The 16,240-nt window shown below is 41.1% G+C and overlaps 1 protein-coding gene across 1 annotated transcript in view; it reads left to right on the plus strand.

Annotated features, from left to right (window-relative positions):
• The first annotated feature begins 483 nt into the window (after positions 1-483).
• Positions 484-16,240, plus strand: part of klhdc8a (kelch domain containing 8A) — a 38,402-nt gene continuing 22,645 nt past the window's right edge. Inside the window, exons 1-2 of the mRNA XM_042406826.1 lie at positions 484-1,384; positions 3,156-3,217. The gene's annotated coding sequence lies outside the window, so the exon portion shown is untranslated. The remainder of the gene's footprint in view (positions 1,385-3,155; positions 3,218-16,240) is intronic.

Below are 16,240 nucleotides of genomic sequence, written 5' to 3' on the forward strand. Positions count from 1 at the left end.
AACTGACTCTGTACTGAACTAGCCTATAGCAGTAAATTCATCAGTGACTGAAGAAGACATTGACTGACACCCCACCCCCCACCTCCCAAATAAGTAGTGGTTCCTCCAACATGTGGTGCTGTTTTTGCAGTTTTAAAATAGTGTCTCTCTTCAAATAAATGAAAAGATACCTACATAGTCACAACCATACAAAAATGGAAGATGGCAGCCACCTTAAAATGTGTGTGAAGTCTGTTTCTGTTGGTGCAGTCACTCAAGTGCAGATAAGCATTTTTCATATCAAGAAGACCTCCCTCTTATGTGGCTTTCACTGTATCATCTTACTAAGCCTTTAAAACTGCATTGAGGAATTGAAAAATGCTGTTCATGGTGTATGTGGGTGCTATTCAAGCAGATGGCTGCACACCATGACACAAAGGGGTATTTTAAAGGCTGCTTTCAATATTTGTAGAGAAAATGTATTGAAATTTGACCTCTTACATTACAACAATAAATTTAAAAAAAGATTCTGTATTTCTTTACCATTACTTTATTAGCAGCAGAATGGAGAAAGCTTTGAAACAGCATTTAGACCTTCATGTTGGGAATTAAACAGTAAATGACCGTATAAGAAAACTGCAGGCTATCTTTTTGGTGTCTGGGAGGATACATTAGGGGGACTTGGTATCATAACCTCAATATTTTTAAAATCCTGGTTACAGCATTGCTCACTGGCTGGAGTCATTTCAGATGAACTGATAATTTAACACAATATTTTGTCTTACTACAACAAATGGTGTTAAAATGGGAGAGTTGTGGTGGTAGTGGGTTGTCTGTGGAGCTGTTCAGTGGTCTATAGCAATACAGTGACTGTTCTGTATGTGATGCCAGTATAATTCCTATTTCCTTATAACCCATACCTTTAGATTCATCTCATCTCTAAAATAGTCATACTATGACCTAAATGAGCTGAAAGACCAGCACAAAAATTCATCTTTCAATTCATATACTCGAAATAGTGTCAGTGGGCTCCCCTTTACCAAATATAGGTTATTATCACAACACAGAACAACACACAGGCTCTCTCCCTCTCTCTCCGGATTGTACCATTGAAGGGATGAATTGTGACTTGTGCGATGAAAGCCGGAGATGAACACTTCATCTCTGACCCACATAATGGCGATTTATCAGGCTCTTTAAGCGGAGCTCTGTCGTATTGCAGCCGGCTCCTCTCCCCTCCTCCGCGGCCAAGGGGCTTCCAGCGGCTCGCCTCGCCTCCCATCTTCCTCCGCCTGGACCCGACTGCTCTCCTCTCTCCATCTCCATCCAGAGAGAGGAGAGGAGGGAGAAGGAGGAGAAGCGGCACACATACACACCGAACGAGGAACGACGGAAAACGGAAAAAGTAAGTAGCTTCAGAGAGGAAATAAATGGAAACGCAGCCATTTAAACAGATTTACACGACTCCTGGCTCAGTTGAAAAGTGATGTTGGTACTTGGACTAGCAGTATTTCGTTACACTGCTCCTACGTTAGGCTATCCAGCAGTCAGGAAACATCCAGAAAGTTACTGTTTTCTACCGTAAACTTCGGCTGTAAGAGGAGACTAACGCACATTAAGCTAGTGGCGCGATAAGATTAATGTAAGCTAACATTAAAAGTATTTTTAGAGAAGGGTGACATCTTGTTTTGCTTTATTGCTAGATGCAGTTTTCATGACAGTGCAGGAAGTCAATACACCAAGCCTAATACACTGTAAGGCCACTACAGTGGGGCATAATAGTGTAAATGCTGCTCCTGTTATTGACGTTGAGTGTTAAACTGTGATAAGTTAGCAGCTTCTATTACAAATATTAGGATAAACTTAATGATAAACTAGGGTCTATGGTAAGGTATTTGTCGAATATTGACGAATATTAGTGATAAGATAGGACATTAAAAAAAACAAAACCTTTGAGTACCATTTCACACACCATTAATTAGCCTACCACAGACACACTATAGTGATATTTAAGCTATAATTTAGTGATAACATAGGGAATAATGAAAATACCATGACGTACTGTAAGGTTACTGTACTGCAGATTCATAATTGAGTATTAAAGTACAAATATAATATACTGTACACTCACTTGACAGTATGTTAGATAAACCAACTAATGCAATCTAATACAACAGCCTGTGAAAACTCCTACCCTCGTAGGCTATAACTTTAGGAAGGTGTTTCTAATATTCAGTCTACCTTTGTTGATATAGGGTGACATAGTAACCATAAAGATGAATAAACACCTCTCTAAAAGAGTTTCAACAAGACCTGTATACTATAATCTTCATGACAGTCTAGGATTTATGACATTGCATTGCAGCGAGGTCTATCTCATAAACTAGCAACTGAGTGGAAATCCCAGTCTGAATTTTATTGAATTGTTTGTCACATAGGTTTCAAAAGGTTTTTTAACACCCTCTCCGGCCCGAGGAATGATGATTGATGATGATGGATCTATTGTTACAGTCCTCATGACAATGATGACAGTGAATATAAAGACCATTCAGGCCTTATCTGAAAGGTCACTTACTCAATATTCCCCATGCCTGTCTGTCCGTCTGTCTGTCTGTCTTTAGTCCGTCTTGGTTCAGGCTCAGCACAGATGTACAGGAGGAAGAATGACATTTCCTTCTCCTTCTTTCTTACCCGAGGGAGGCTGTCACTCTTGTCTACTTTGACACTTTGTTCCAAAGTTGGACATTTTCAACTTAACTTACAATTAAATAACAAAGTAGAAAAGTATATTCAGTGGTCTCCATTAGAAACATAAGGGGAGAAACATGCTGCAACACTGCTCAATGTAAACTGCTGTTTCATATAAATATATATGATATTTGACAGACTTCAATACTGTTGACATATTTCATCGGTACCACAAAAAGTACTGATGTTGATACCCAGCCCGAGTTGTGGCTGCAGAGTTAGGTAATACTCAAGAGTAATTCAGTGTCATTTGAGTCAATGTTAAAATGAATCTAATGCAGCATTACGTATATAATTCATCAGGATTAAAAAGGAACTTTCCTAGGAGACCGAGAACCTTTTGAGGAACAAAGTGAGTTTTGAGGATTAGAAATATGTATAATATAATGTGGTGTAGAGTTTATAGTGTCAACTTCTTGATTTCACAGGTAATTAAATCACAGCGCTGAGAAATCGTCCCGGGTTTGCTGTCTGGGATTTCAACCTGAAGGTACAGTAGTTCCATTCATTTTCTTGTAGGAAAAGAGCCTCACCTCCTATATCTTCTCTCTCTTCTCCCTCCTCACCTTTTACTTCCTGTCGTCATGCTTTCTTGTTTTAGCGAGCATTGATTACTTCCTTCCTCACACACTCATAAATACCATTTCACTCATTTGCTATGCGCAGTGAGCAGCAGTTATGTTAAATCGATGCAGTTCGATGCCAGCCTTAGCGTAACGTTACCCTGCTCATTTGCTCTTAAGGCAAACATAGGACGAGGCTCCTTCCTGTCAAAGTTAGGAGGAAGTTTAAAACTGATATACTATATGTCTGTCAGTGCCGTTGGGATGCTGGGCCATCTCTCTCTGACAAGGCAAGTGACATTTTCAATTTTTATATTGCCGGCAATGCTCCAAAGTCACAGTTTGATTGACGTCTGGTAGCACATGCTTTGCATGTCACGATCCCGTCACTGTCCTATCTTTTTTGTGTTATTTTCTTGTAGTCCCTAGCCTCCTGTACTCCTCTCCAGCCTGTTTTTCCCTCCAAACCTGCCCTGCATCAGCCTCATCAGTCCTGCCATGCTCCTATTGTTTCCTGTACTCTTCTCTAGCCTGCCTTTCCCTCCACACCTGCCCTGCTCCCAGTGTTTACCCCAGCCAATCAGCTCCTCACCTGTTCTCCTGCCCAGTCACCTGTTTCCTGTTCCCTTGTTAGTTCAGTTTGTATTTAGGCTAGGTCCTGTTGTTTAGTTCAGTCTTTGTTGGATCCTCTGTTCTGTTCAGTTTTGCTTTGCCTGCACTCCTGAGTCTTTCTGTAAATGAAGATAAATTCTTCAGCTCATGTGCCCTCTGTCTCCTACATTTGGGTCCAGCTGCTCTGCTCATTGTTACATTGCACGATTTCCTTTGAGTGCAAAACAGCACATTACATAGGTAGCCTGTAAATTCAAACACAGTTTAACACTGTTTTGGCCTGCTTCACCATAACATATTTTTTTCTCACAAACACAATTGGTGGTACTCTAACAGACTGCAAAACAATATTTCACATAGTGTATATATATATAGTCAGATAATGTTTAGTTTCACAAAACAAATGCCGCCAAGTATAGATATCAGAGCACTGATAACTAGCCTCAGTCTGTGCCTCTTACAGAGCTGCTGGTAGCGTTAATAAGTCTGAGCAGAGACAATAGAGAGGCGATGTTATACTAATAACCCAATATTCCTTTACTCTTGCAGTAAAAACAACACACGACCTGCCGATAACTAACTGTGCAATATTCAGAGCCTTGCAAGATATTCAGGCTGACAATGGTAACATAAACAGCAGGGCTACAGCTACATACTGACACTCCCCCACAGACACACACATTGGAGAGCCTCTCAGTGCTGAGCCGCTCGCTCAGCTATAACACAGGTACCACACAGAAACTTTTACAAAAGTCCATGAATGTGCTTCTAGTGACTGTCAAAGCTCCAGCGGACTCTCTGTGTTTCTAGCGTGGACATGGAGAATCTGACAGCAGCTGCTCATGGCTGGTCATTTTGCTTGCATTTCTTCTTCGTTGTCACCTACAACTGCCGTCCATCTGACCGTCACCGGTCTGTTAAACGCCTTCATAAGGAGGCAGAGGGTAATGGTGCTCTGGTAGTGGTGAGACAAAGTAGCTGAATCTATTCTGAGTGGTCCCATGTTTTAAAAAAAATGTATTGATAAGTGTCATCAGTGTATCGATAATGTACGGCAGGTTGAAATATATAGCGATATGTTGCAATATCAATTTCTTTGTCCCACCCCTAATGTAGAGTAGTGAAATTTAATGAGTCATGAGTCAATCATTAGTATGTTGCTGTAACTCTGCCCCCGGAACAATTTTATGAATCAGTTTTATTCTTCAATAAATTGAAATAAATAAATAAATAAACAAAAACAGAAAAAACACACAAAAGACATATGTTATTCTATATGTGATGATATTTGGTCAGGTGGTTCCTATGCAGATGACAATGATCCTAATCATTCCTCATCTCTGCTGGAGGCTAGCAGCTCCAGGCAACATTAGCTGCTACTAGCATAACACACCTGAATCTGTACAATTGAGTGAAATGAGTTGAGTTGCTTTATGGGTAATGTAGGCTCCAGGCAGGGTCAGAAATTAACAGGGGCTCAGAGCAAAACGCCTCTAAAAAACGTGAAATTGCCCTTGGAAGTGGGATGACGGGGGCTCTTAAATGCCCTTATAAAATAGTTGAAACAGTTAAACAGACTTATTTTGTTTTGCAAAGTGTGTCTAGATTTTGCTCTGTATTCAAACTGCGACTCAGAATTGGCTGGGACAGCTAGTCTTCCGTTCCCGCACAACCCCCTCCTCCTGCTCGAGCATTGCAAGGTTGGGAGGAAGCTGCGATGGCTATTAACAGTAACATTACCAACATGGAGTCGCACTTCCAGCTGAGTCACAGTCAGTTCGAAATGAAAGTATGTTAGAAATCTTGACAGTCATTGACCCTCTCCCAATCTGTCCTGTGCCTAAAAAAGCTCTCATAGCACGTTATTTTGGAACATAGAGTACCGTACATAACATGCCAGACAATCATCAACATTGTTACATAACATTTTTGTTTATACTTAGTTATAATCTGTAGCTAGGATATAACTCAGTGTGAGTATTTTTCCCCATTAGTTGTTCTTGCATTATAAATTCGGCTGCTCCCTTCGCTTTTTTAAATGAGACTCATCTGTCAAGCAACATAGAACAAAGGTATTTCCCATCATTTGAAAAAAAAAACCCTGGAAATCATCCAAAATGCCACCAAAACATATTTCATGAAGGCAAAAAAAAAGTAAATTTCCTGCCCTGGCTCCAGGTTTGACAAGGAAGAAGAATGCATTGACTAAAAATGTGATATCTCTGCTGCATCGATTTTAATCCTTTTTTCTTTCTTTCTTTCTTTCTTTTTTTTCTAACTGTCCGTCGTGAGTCCAACAGTGTTAGAGGAGTGCAATACTAAATCAGTAGAGTCCACTTTTAGCAGTGTGAGTGTTTTCATACCAGCTTGAGGATGAGCAGCCTGATTCGCTGTGTATCTGTGGGACAGGTAGATGAAAGTCAGCCTGCCTGCTGTGTTAAAGGCTCAGAATACGCTTTGAAGACCTCCTGCTGATTTATGATCCACACACAGAAGAGGGAAACACCCAGTTTATGTGTTGTATAGATTCCTTTACCCATAGACACACCTCCTGAATAACTCTCCGGTGGATGTGAAGCCTGACAGAAAATGCCTTCACTATGCGCAAATGATCTCACTCTAAAAGTCAACCACTCAATTCTTAAAGGAGTGCAAGTACAGGATACACACTCACACACATAAAAGCAGTGAAGGGACCGTTAGGGAGTTAATTCCAATTCTGCTGACAGTAGATAGGTCCTACCATTCTCTCTCTCTATCACATAGTAATTACTTATAAGGCCACAGGGATTATGATGTCCCCAACTCCCATCTGTAATAGAGCTTGTGCTCCATATAACCCTTTAGCTTTGCTCCCCCGTCTCTATCACCCCCTTCATTAAGCTGTCCCTCCCTCTCATTATCCCCTCTATGTAATATCCTCCATCCATTAACTTATCCCACTTCTCCCACTCCTCACCATTACTCCCCCTCCTCTTTCTACCTCTCCTCCATTTTTCCTGCCCCCTTCTCCCCCTCTTTTCTTACGCTTCTTCCTCCTCTGCTCTTTTCTCCACTCAAGCCTTCACAGCACTGCCACACTGGATCAGCTCACTCTAATTTGACTCCTACACAGCAGTCGGTGAGAGAGAGCAGAACCACTATGCCCTGAATATAAGTGTTAGAAGGGGAGGGGTTGTGCTTCAGGGACACAATACAGTATGGTGGAAAGTGAATATACGTTGCCCTTATGTAACCAAGCACGTTCTTCGGTGCAAGCATGTCATGCCCGTGCATGCATCAAGCTTCGTTTTTTTTCTCAGCTCTGCAAATGTTTGATTTTTCCTAAGCGCCTGTATCTATTTCCGTCTCGTCTCCATGGCTCCTGGCACAGCAACATGCAAAATACAGCCATGTTTTCTGATGAGCTTCTCTTCGGCTTCAGCTGCCTCCAACAACTCATCCAGATGTTTGTGCATCTGTGCGTCGAAGTGTGAGTGTGTGTGTTGTGTAAATGTGTATGTTCGTGTAGGTATACTGTATAATTGTTTTTCAAAAGGTGGTTCAACTCTGACCTCCAGTCGGTGATCATCAGAGGCCTCCACCCTGTAGTACAAAGAAAAGCCTGTTTTATTTATTTATATCTGAAAAAGCAGTCATTTTTGTTTTTAACCCTTAGCTCATATAGAGAGAGCGGCAGAGATCTTGAGCTGTGGAATGGTTTGTGGTAGGTGTTGACTGCTTGTGACTTGAAGACTGTGGCTAGATGTTCTCACAGCTCAGCCACATAGGGGAGTCCCATGAGGATGCTTGTGGTGATTTGGTCTTTAGTCAGGGCAGGATTGTCATCATCCAACTGTTGGACATGCTCCATCTACCACTCCCCATCCTCCTCCTCACTTATAAGATGTTCTGCTGTATGTTAGGGCTGTCACTTCTTTTTTGAAATTTGAGCCCTAACCCCTGTTCGAACATGGTGAAAAATTAAATATTCAAACTTTAATAACCTTTAAAATTTATAATCTGCAAGTGCAACAGACTGCCTTGTACCTTTTTAAAATTCACTATCAGCTTGACCTATTGCTTTCTCTTTGACCTATCAGTAAACTAAGCTAATAAATAAAAGCAGATAAGGACACTTGCGAGCAAAGCCGTGCTGACCGGATAATCATGACACTGGAGCTTCTGAGAAGCCGTGTGTTGAGGTATTTCTAGTGTAGCTACCAGATTGGCTCAGCTTGCCAGATGGGCTCAGGGTCCTAGCTGTGTGTTCTACAGAGTAGTGATGACATACTTCCTTGTGGTCTTCGTTTGTTAGCTAACATTAGCTACGTTAGCATACGTTAACTGGCTAACTAATCTAACTTAACAATATCGTCTTTTACATAATGCCATGAGTTATGTTTGTTTGTTTGGAGTTATTGTGTCTTGTTGTGGATAATTTATCTGTTTTTTGGGTTCTAGCATAAATGCTACAGCTAATTGGTGCACTGCCATGATGTTCTGGGTGGAACTCACGCTCTAGAATTACTGTTCCACATGTTGGAGTAAGTGAATTATTAAACTACTTTGACAGTAATTGTTTGGGTCGTAGCGTATTCTTTGTATGACTGCATGCACTGAACTGTAATCTCCGTACCATGATGGTTCAGGGCCAGTACATGGTTCTAGGAGAGACTGTTGATTAGGATATTGTATTAAGACACAGTTGGTAGGAGATTTGAATGCTGGAGAAACAACTGAGGTTTCCTCTGTCAAGATGGCAAACTACTGGTTTGTCACAGTTTTTCAGCATTTTTGCCTTACTGAAATGCATTTGTGGGTTGTACATTGAATTAGTTGTTGTATTTTTTCTAATAAATAATGAAGCAGTCCCAGACTGCAGCAGTACATCTATCTATATAATGTAGTGTATGTATATATACTGTATATACATAGTAAACTTAGTTTGGCATTTACATTTTATTAGATGTGGACGTCTTTCTCTACACAAACAATCACACAATCAAGATTTGTTTGTTTAAATGGTTGTCTGTGGTGTGAACACACGGCATCCATACACTTTCTGACGTACAGTCAATGATAAACCCTTCCCGACACACAGCCAATCATAATATGTGACGTCATCTGTAAAAGCAAGACCCCGAGCTGATCTGGCAGGCTGAGCTGATCTGGTACCCACACCGGGGCTTACACATAGTAGGTTTGCCAACTTTGTAAAAAGCAGCTGCTGTACTCAACAACGACAACCAATGGCGTTTTAAGAGGGAAAAATGGTGGGGCAACAACAAATACTTTTGACATAATGCTTCATATTCTCCCTGAAATAATAATGTTTTCACTCCTCTACAGCATAACTACAGGACACTACAGGACTAGAATAAAATATGGCAATGTGACTGTCAATATAAAAAGCTGTTTGCAGGCTGAAGAATAGTAATAGGAGGAGGCATTTTCTGGGGAACATGTTTTAAGAAAATGCAGGAAGGAGAATAGAAAATGACAAATAAGTATCTCACTATTCACAGGATTGAACAGTTCAGCAGCAGTGAGTTTTGCACCAAGCCTTTGATCCACCATAAAATCCAACCATAACCATTAGAAAAATGACCTAATGGAACAACATTACAAATGCATTCCAGGCTTTAACAGCAAGATAAACTATAATTCTTTCTCTCACCATTTCAAAGCTCAGTTAAAGAAAAAGTAGGCATGGCAGTTCTTCCTCTGGGCAAACTTTTCAATAACTCTGATGTTAAAATCCTGTAGTTGCTGTTTGTATGTGCTGTCAATTTATAGCCTAAGCTATGTTTACTTGGCCGAGCCCAACTTTACCACACTTTCCTAGTCTAGATGACTCCCGTTGCTTTCATGTTTGATAATCCTCTCAGAAAGATGCTTGAGATCCTGAAAACCTGCTCTTGACCTTTCTGAAAACACATACAAGAAGCAAAAAAGTGCCTTCTTGGACTCATTTTTTCTAAAGAAGCAATTAAATATGCAATTATTTTTGCCTGTGGTTTGGTTTATAACAATGCCCCATGGCTGGTGGGCACCGAGGCATTTAATCTCACACTTTTATTCAAAAAGCAGAGTTTTAAACTTGTGTTCTAGAAGATAATCCACTTTGTTCATGATGGCAGGTAATTTTCCAGGAGAAATACACTAACCGCTAACTACAAGCAAATGAGACAATTTACTGAGCAAATAGAGCCAAATAAATAGCAGTGGGGCAACAGGCAATCAGCCCCACTTGGCATCAAGTTAAAGCCACCTGCTTTTATTGCCAAAGGCTTTGAGCATATGTATTGTTGTTTTGTTTTGTGAGGCAGCAGAGGCATCAAATGAGTGGAGCACCATCAATTCTACAACGCGTCTGACTGCCTACTAAAGACACAGTGCAATCTCAAAACACATAGTGCAGATGTATGACACCACACAGGAAAATATAAAGACTGACCGCTGACGAATAGACATCACTGGCCATATATGCTTATGACAGTCACAGCAAAATTGTATCTGAGAAACATTACGGTAGGCTTTATGGGTTGAGTTTGAATTAATATGAACAAACTACTTGATAGTTCAAATTTGTTTAAACTTGACGCTTTGAATAAGTGATAACCCTACTCTATGTAGGAGGGTCCTCAACCCCTTCCTTCAGCTTTCACATGAGCATTATCATCTTCCAGATCAAATAAATACATAAAGGCTAAGAAAAAGGGTTCAGATCAGGGCTGGCCGATATGGCCAAAAAATAAAATCAACATTTTTTTCAAGCTTTGGATCAATTTTTTCCCCTGAAGAATACAGGAGTGAAACACCATATTTTTTTAAGACATCATATGCAAGAATAATAAGACTTGCACAGTCTGCAATGCTGTCATCATTATCCATGAAATACAGCTTATCCCACACAGCCCTCGACTGTCAGTACCAGATGCTTCAGCTAAGTAAAGGACAAACACGCAGTTTAATGACCAGCTTCAGCACAGACAGAGCAGAAAGGTCTGCTCACTAATTCACCTGCTGCTCGAAAAATATCAGCCTGATATCTACAGACTGCTGGCTAGCTAGCGTTAGCTACCTCGCAGGGAGGGACAGACTGGGCATCATCTCAATTTGCACATGTAGAATGTGCAAATCGTTATGTCGACCCCCAGAGCTTCAGCTCTCGTAACCAGAGATGATGCCTTGTCGACAAACATACCAAGAGCACAGTTCAGTGTGCAATCATTTTCAGTGCGCCCTTCTTATAGATGATACCAGTAAATTCACTATAAGATATCCACCAGGAGTCATCACAGTCCAATAAACTGCAGCAGGTGTGCATGAAGTGTAACTATTCACGTCATTGTTCACAGGAGTGTCGTGACTCAAGACAGCTAATGTAGCAGCTATCATCTAGGTTACTTCTTGACTAAAAGTTTCGTGAATGTTGTGATTTGATTTGCACAATTTAGACATTTTACTCATTGGAGGAAAAAAAAAATCAAATTTATCCAATTATCTTCAGTATATTGCACAGCCCTTGTTCAGGCCCCCAGCTAACTGAATAGACTCCATGGCAACGTTGGCAAACTGTCAAACTTCCTGTTTACGTCACCCCAAACATGATGGGAACTGTAGTGCCAAAACTCAAGATATCTTCATCTCAAATGGAAGAAAACCCCAATATGAGTTTTAGTACAATAGACAGTACCAAGACATAACATTACCTATCAATATAGTTCTTAAATCCCTGCAACACTGAAACTCTCCTCTGTACATTTATATAAAATATTATCATATATGTCTTTAATTTATTCAGTGAGATAACAATATGGCATTCCTATATCTAAGACATATAGTGACTCTGCTAAAAACCAGTAAATAAAGGCAGTAAAGACAAAGCAAAAATTCAAAAGAAACTATGTTACTGTCTCCACCTGATAAAGAATAATGTCAGCATTTAATTGGCAGGTAATCTCAAGTTATGTGTGTTTGCTGCCCTCAATATATTGTTGTCTTTTTTTATGTGTTTCTCAATGGGACCTCACAGGCTGATAGATGGTCAGTGAGTTCATCTAATGGACACACAGAGTGACATGAAAACCAGAGCAGGAGAAAGAATTAGGTGCTCTGTTCTCTCCTCCTCAACATGACTGCACACTTGAGTTGCTACGGTGACAGTGTACATTTACAGCATCTGTCAGCTGAACACACAGACAAACGCGTGTACACACACACACACACACACACACAAATAAAACACACTCATGTAGACGGCTAAACCAAGCCAGGAGAGGGGAAAAGAGTGAATTGTTTGTCTTTTAAAGGCAGATAAGAGAAACGCCAACTGCTCTGCGTCAGCCTCGGCCAGCAATCAGCCACAACTGATTTAGCCTCAGCTCTTTCATTATAGGACCTGGACCCTGCGTTGCCAGATTCAGCCTGCTAATTCACTTCATCAGTACCATCACAGACACAGTAACAGCTGGGCTGGAGCGTTTTGTCATTTCAATCTTCTGTAAAATATGTAAATGACAACATGCACAGTGAGGTGGCCAGCAGCAGCAGCAGAAGCAGCAGCAGCAGCTAAAAGAAGATCCGGGGACAACAGCAGGTAATTTTCCTGCTGCAGAGTTGTGGCAACATTATTATGCAGCATTGTTACTTCTCGCCTTAGTCTTTTTGTCTGTTGAGAGTGATTTATTACAGATAGCACATGGTGCCTTTCTGTGTGCACAGTAGAGATAAGATTAGAGGGGAGAGCAGCCATTGGCTCTCTTTGCCCTCTGGAGACTGAGGGATGCCGTTTCTCCCTCTGGCCTATTGACCCCGAGGTCAGCTCTCAGACTCAAAGGAGAGTCTTGGTTGAGCGACTAAGCAGCTCACAAACCTTGAGACTTTAGCTTTCTGCTTGGCTCTCTTAAGGCAGTACATTCACCTAATCTGGTCTGGACCGTTAGATCATTTGGAGCTGGGATGCCAGGTAACCCGGAGATTCATCTAATCTTGGAGCTGACCAACCAGCAGGATGTCTGCAGCTGCTGCTGGGAGCAAGCTGGTGATTCAGTTGGCTGAGAGGAGTTGAGCTGCGGATCTGTCAGCCAGAGAGGCTCAATGCATTCACAGCGGAATGTGCTGTATGTTCACATGGTGAAGGAGAGCTCTCGCATCTCAAGCTGCCATAAGAGGCTGTGTAATTGTCATGTAGAGTGTAATGTGCAGAGGAAACAAGGCCTGCTGCCCGGCAAATCATACCCAAAAGCAATCCACAAGTTCCTCTGTTACTTGCTGACTCCCTTGTCGCTGTTCAGCTCTTTGCTGTGGTATGTCTGCTCTGCACTTCCTAGAGATTACCTATCAATGAAACCGTATGGGTAGCACTTCTTCTTTCCTTGCATTTACTTTAGATGAAGCTTGGGCTTTTCTACATTTCTGTGCATCGCAGCTATACTGCCAGTTCTTCTACTGGTTCCAAAGAAATCACATCTTTTTTTGTGATTCAAGAGTTTCAAGAAGGCCCTACGTGATACCAAATATTTGCAACAGTTGTATCAAAGCTTTTAGGGACTGACTATCACAGCCTCTAACAGGCTCCATACTGGCAGGAAGAAACCTTGATAGCATGTAAAGCACTTTTCAGACATGGAACATGGCTAGTTTCATATATCTATTAATGCGATGGCATTTTGTCATTTTTTTCCTACGGCTTCATCCATGACAGGACATTTGTGGAAAGCGCCAGTGCTTGCACGATATTTGACACTTGGTGCATGAGAGGAGGCAGAAAGAGAGAGAGAACAGTAGTGAGTTGGAAAATAAGGATGTGAAGGAAGAAGAGCGTTGTCTGTTCTCTCACAGGCTGCATCAGCGATCAGCAGAAAAAGATTTTGCTGTTATTTGTTGTTATGTAATTAATAACTATTAATAGGAATGTAAACACAGGAGCAGGGTTGGGGTTAGCAGGTGTGCGATATAGTATTATCTTTACTTTACTGTAGCTTTTAGAGCTCAGGGGGAACAAGTGGTCTGAGGGTGGAAACCAGCCCCACAACTGATTCAGGAAAAAACAATGAATTAGAAATTGTTGTTTATGGACCTGGTGCATCGCCTCAGCCCTTCCGTATGGTGCATGGCACTCTGTTAACCTCAGTAGGCTGAACTTCAGTAGTGTTATTCTCATTGAACAGATAAAAAGTAACAAAACACATTTATTTATATGAAAATGTCCCATATTATTTACTCAGAGGCCTTTAGTAATAAAGAAGAACTGCTGCGTCTTCACTTTGCTGCATCTGTCTTCACTCTCCAAAGTTTTTCTTGCTCCTAAAGTTAAATGGATCTGTATCAATAGCGGGTCGTTGCCATGAAGTAGTTGGCCTCTGCTGAACTTCACCAGATAAGACTTGTTTGAGCCAAAACAGTGCTGATTGTATCAGACTCAGGGAGGTGGAACTGCTATTGGAGCTCTGGGGAATGATTTCAGCATTGTTAAAACCAGGCCAGTGTGAAAAGCTGTTAGTCTGATAAAGCTCTGGCAACCTTCTCCGGCATTTTTACACACATTCTCACACACACACACACACACGTATACACACATCCAAATAAGCGCTAACAAATTTTGGCAACTTTAGTGATGTACTGAGGTCAGCTACAGACTGCAGCACAGATGCTCTATTTGAATACTGCAGACTAATTAAGTACAAGTCAATAAACGATCCCTTGCTGAACTGCCTGCACACACAGTGAGAGTGAGAGCAGAGTACAGGGAGGGTTGTTTTTAGATCAGAATAAAGCTCACCAAGCATTTTATCTGACCTCTAAATAATAAAAAAATAGGTTACTGCACTACAAACAACCTGGTGTAGGAGGTTACTGAAGCCCTCTCAAATCACAACCCAACATGTAAAGCATACTTGAGAGGAGGATTAAAGGAGACTCATGCAAGGAGTTTGCTCTTAAAATATTCAAACCATATAGAAGGTTAAATATTGCTGCTGTATTTTGAAGCTTTAATGTGGCGGTCAAAGCAGTAGCCACGATTATGGTTCTTTTCATCATTAATTTCAAAGCTGTTTATTGCCCATATGCAGGATGGATTTAATCTTGTAAAAAACAAGATGAAAGAAACATGTTAATGCATACGTTAATTCACATTTAAAAGGGCACTCCAGTGATTTATTCCATAAAGTCGGAGGACTCGCAGGAGAAAGAATAAAAAAAAGAATTGGCAGAATCAAGTCAGCAGGGGGCAAAATATTTTAGTTTCCAAATCACTGGATACTACATTTCCCATAATGCAACCCAGTAGTGTCTTTCATTATATCTTGCTTCCACGGGGCATGGCTACGTCACGTTCCATTTGCAATGCAGTTTTGTTCGGAAATCAGAGCATGTCAACAGAATCGGGCAGTTCAGTTGCGCTGCTACTACAGTAATTACGGCAGCCTAGGTCAAAGCCTAACGAGCACCTTTAGTATACCGTAACTACCGCAGTAGCAACGCAACTGAACTTCCCGATTTTGCTGACGTGCTCCGATTTTGTTGATTTGGTCATTTTTCTTTGATTTTTGTGCTTCTACCATGGGTAGGTAGGCTACATAGTTAAATGGTTTCTTTATTTGTCTGTTTTAATTGTGTTTATTGTTGATATGCGATTGGGATTCTTCAAAATTGAAAATTCACAGGATGCTCTATGCTGTATCTGTGTCTGACTTCCTGCCTGGCTGGATCTACTCTGTGCAGCTTGACACGGCTTACATCAAAAATAGATTAGGCACGTATGCTTAGCATAGCAGAGTGAAGAGCCGCTTCTGTGACGCTTCTGAAATGACGGAACCGATGCAGCCGTGCCCGGTGGAATCAAGGTGTTAGACCCTTTATGCATCTACACCCAAACTCTACACCCCCAGTTTCTAATGCAGGCTTTCTGTTATAAATTCATAGTCTCCAAGCCCATGCCAATATCTTTAAGGTTTCTTTTCTTTTTTGATATATAGAAAGAATTTGTTGATCACACCCTCGTTCACCAGTGATTGTGCTTCTGCACAGTTTCAGGAAATTATAGACCACAGACTGCATTCAAGACTGTGGGCGAATCTTATTTTCTGATTTCCAATGTATAGGAATGACTTTCCAGATTGTAATGTGTGATCACGTCAGATATTTTTTTTCAGGCATCCTGTAACTTTCTGCATCGGTTGCTGTGGTAACAACCTAGATGTGTGTATGTATTCTAACTGCTGGTGTGATTTTTCAACACAGAACGAAAACAACAAGCTGCCATCTAGATGGAAATATGTCTCAGTCTATGCCACAGGAATATCTTGTTACAGTCCTCCACTCAAACAGACATCAAGGACCGAGGAGAC

The sequence above is a fragment of the Thunnus maccoyii genome, chromosome 3 (assembly GCF_910596095.1).
Source record: "Thunnus maccoyii chromosome 3, fThuMac1.1, whole genome shotgun sequence".
Classification (NCBI taxonomy): Eukaryota; Metazoa; Chordata; class Actinopteri; order Scombriformes; family Scombridae; genus Thunnus; species Thunnus maccoyii.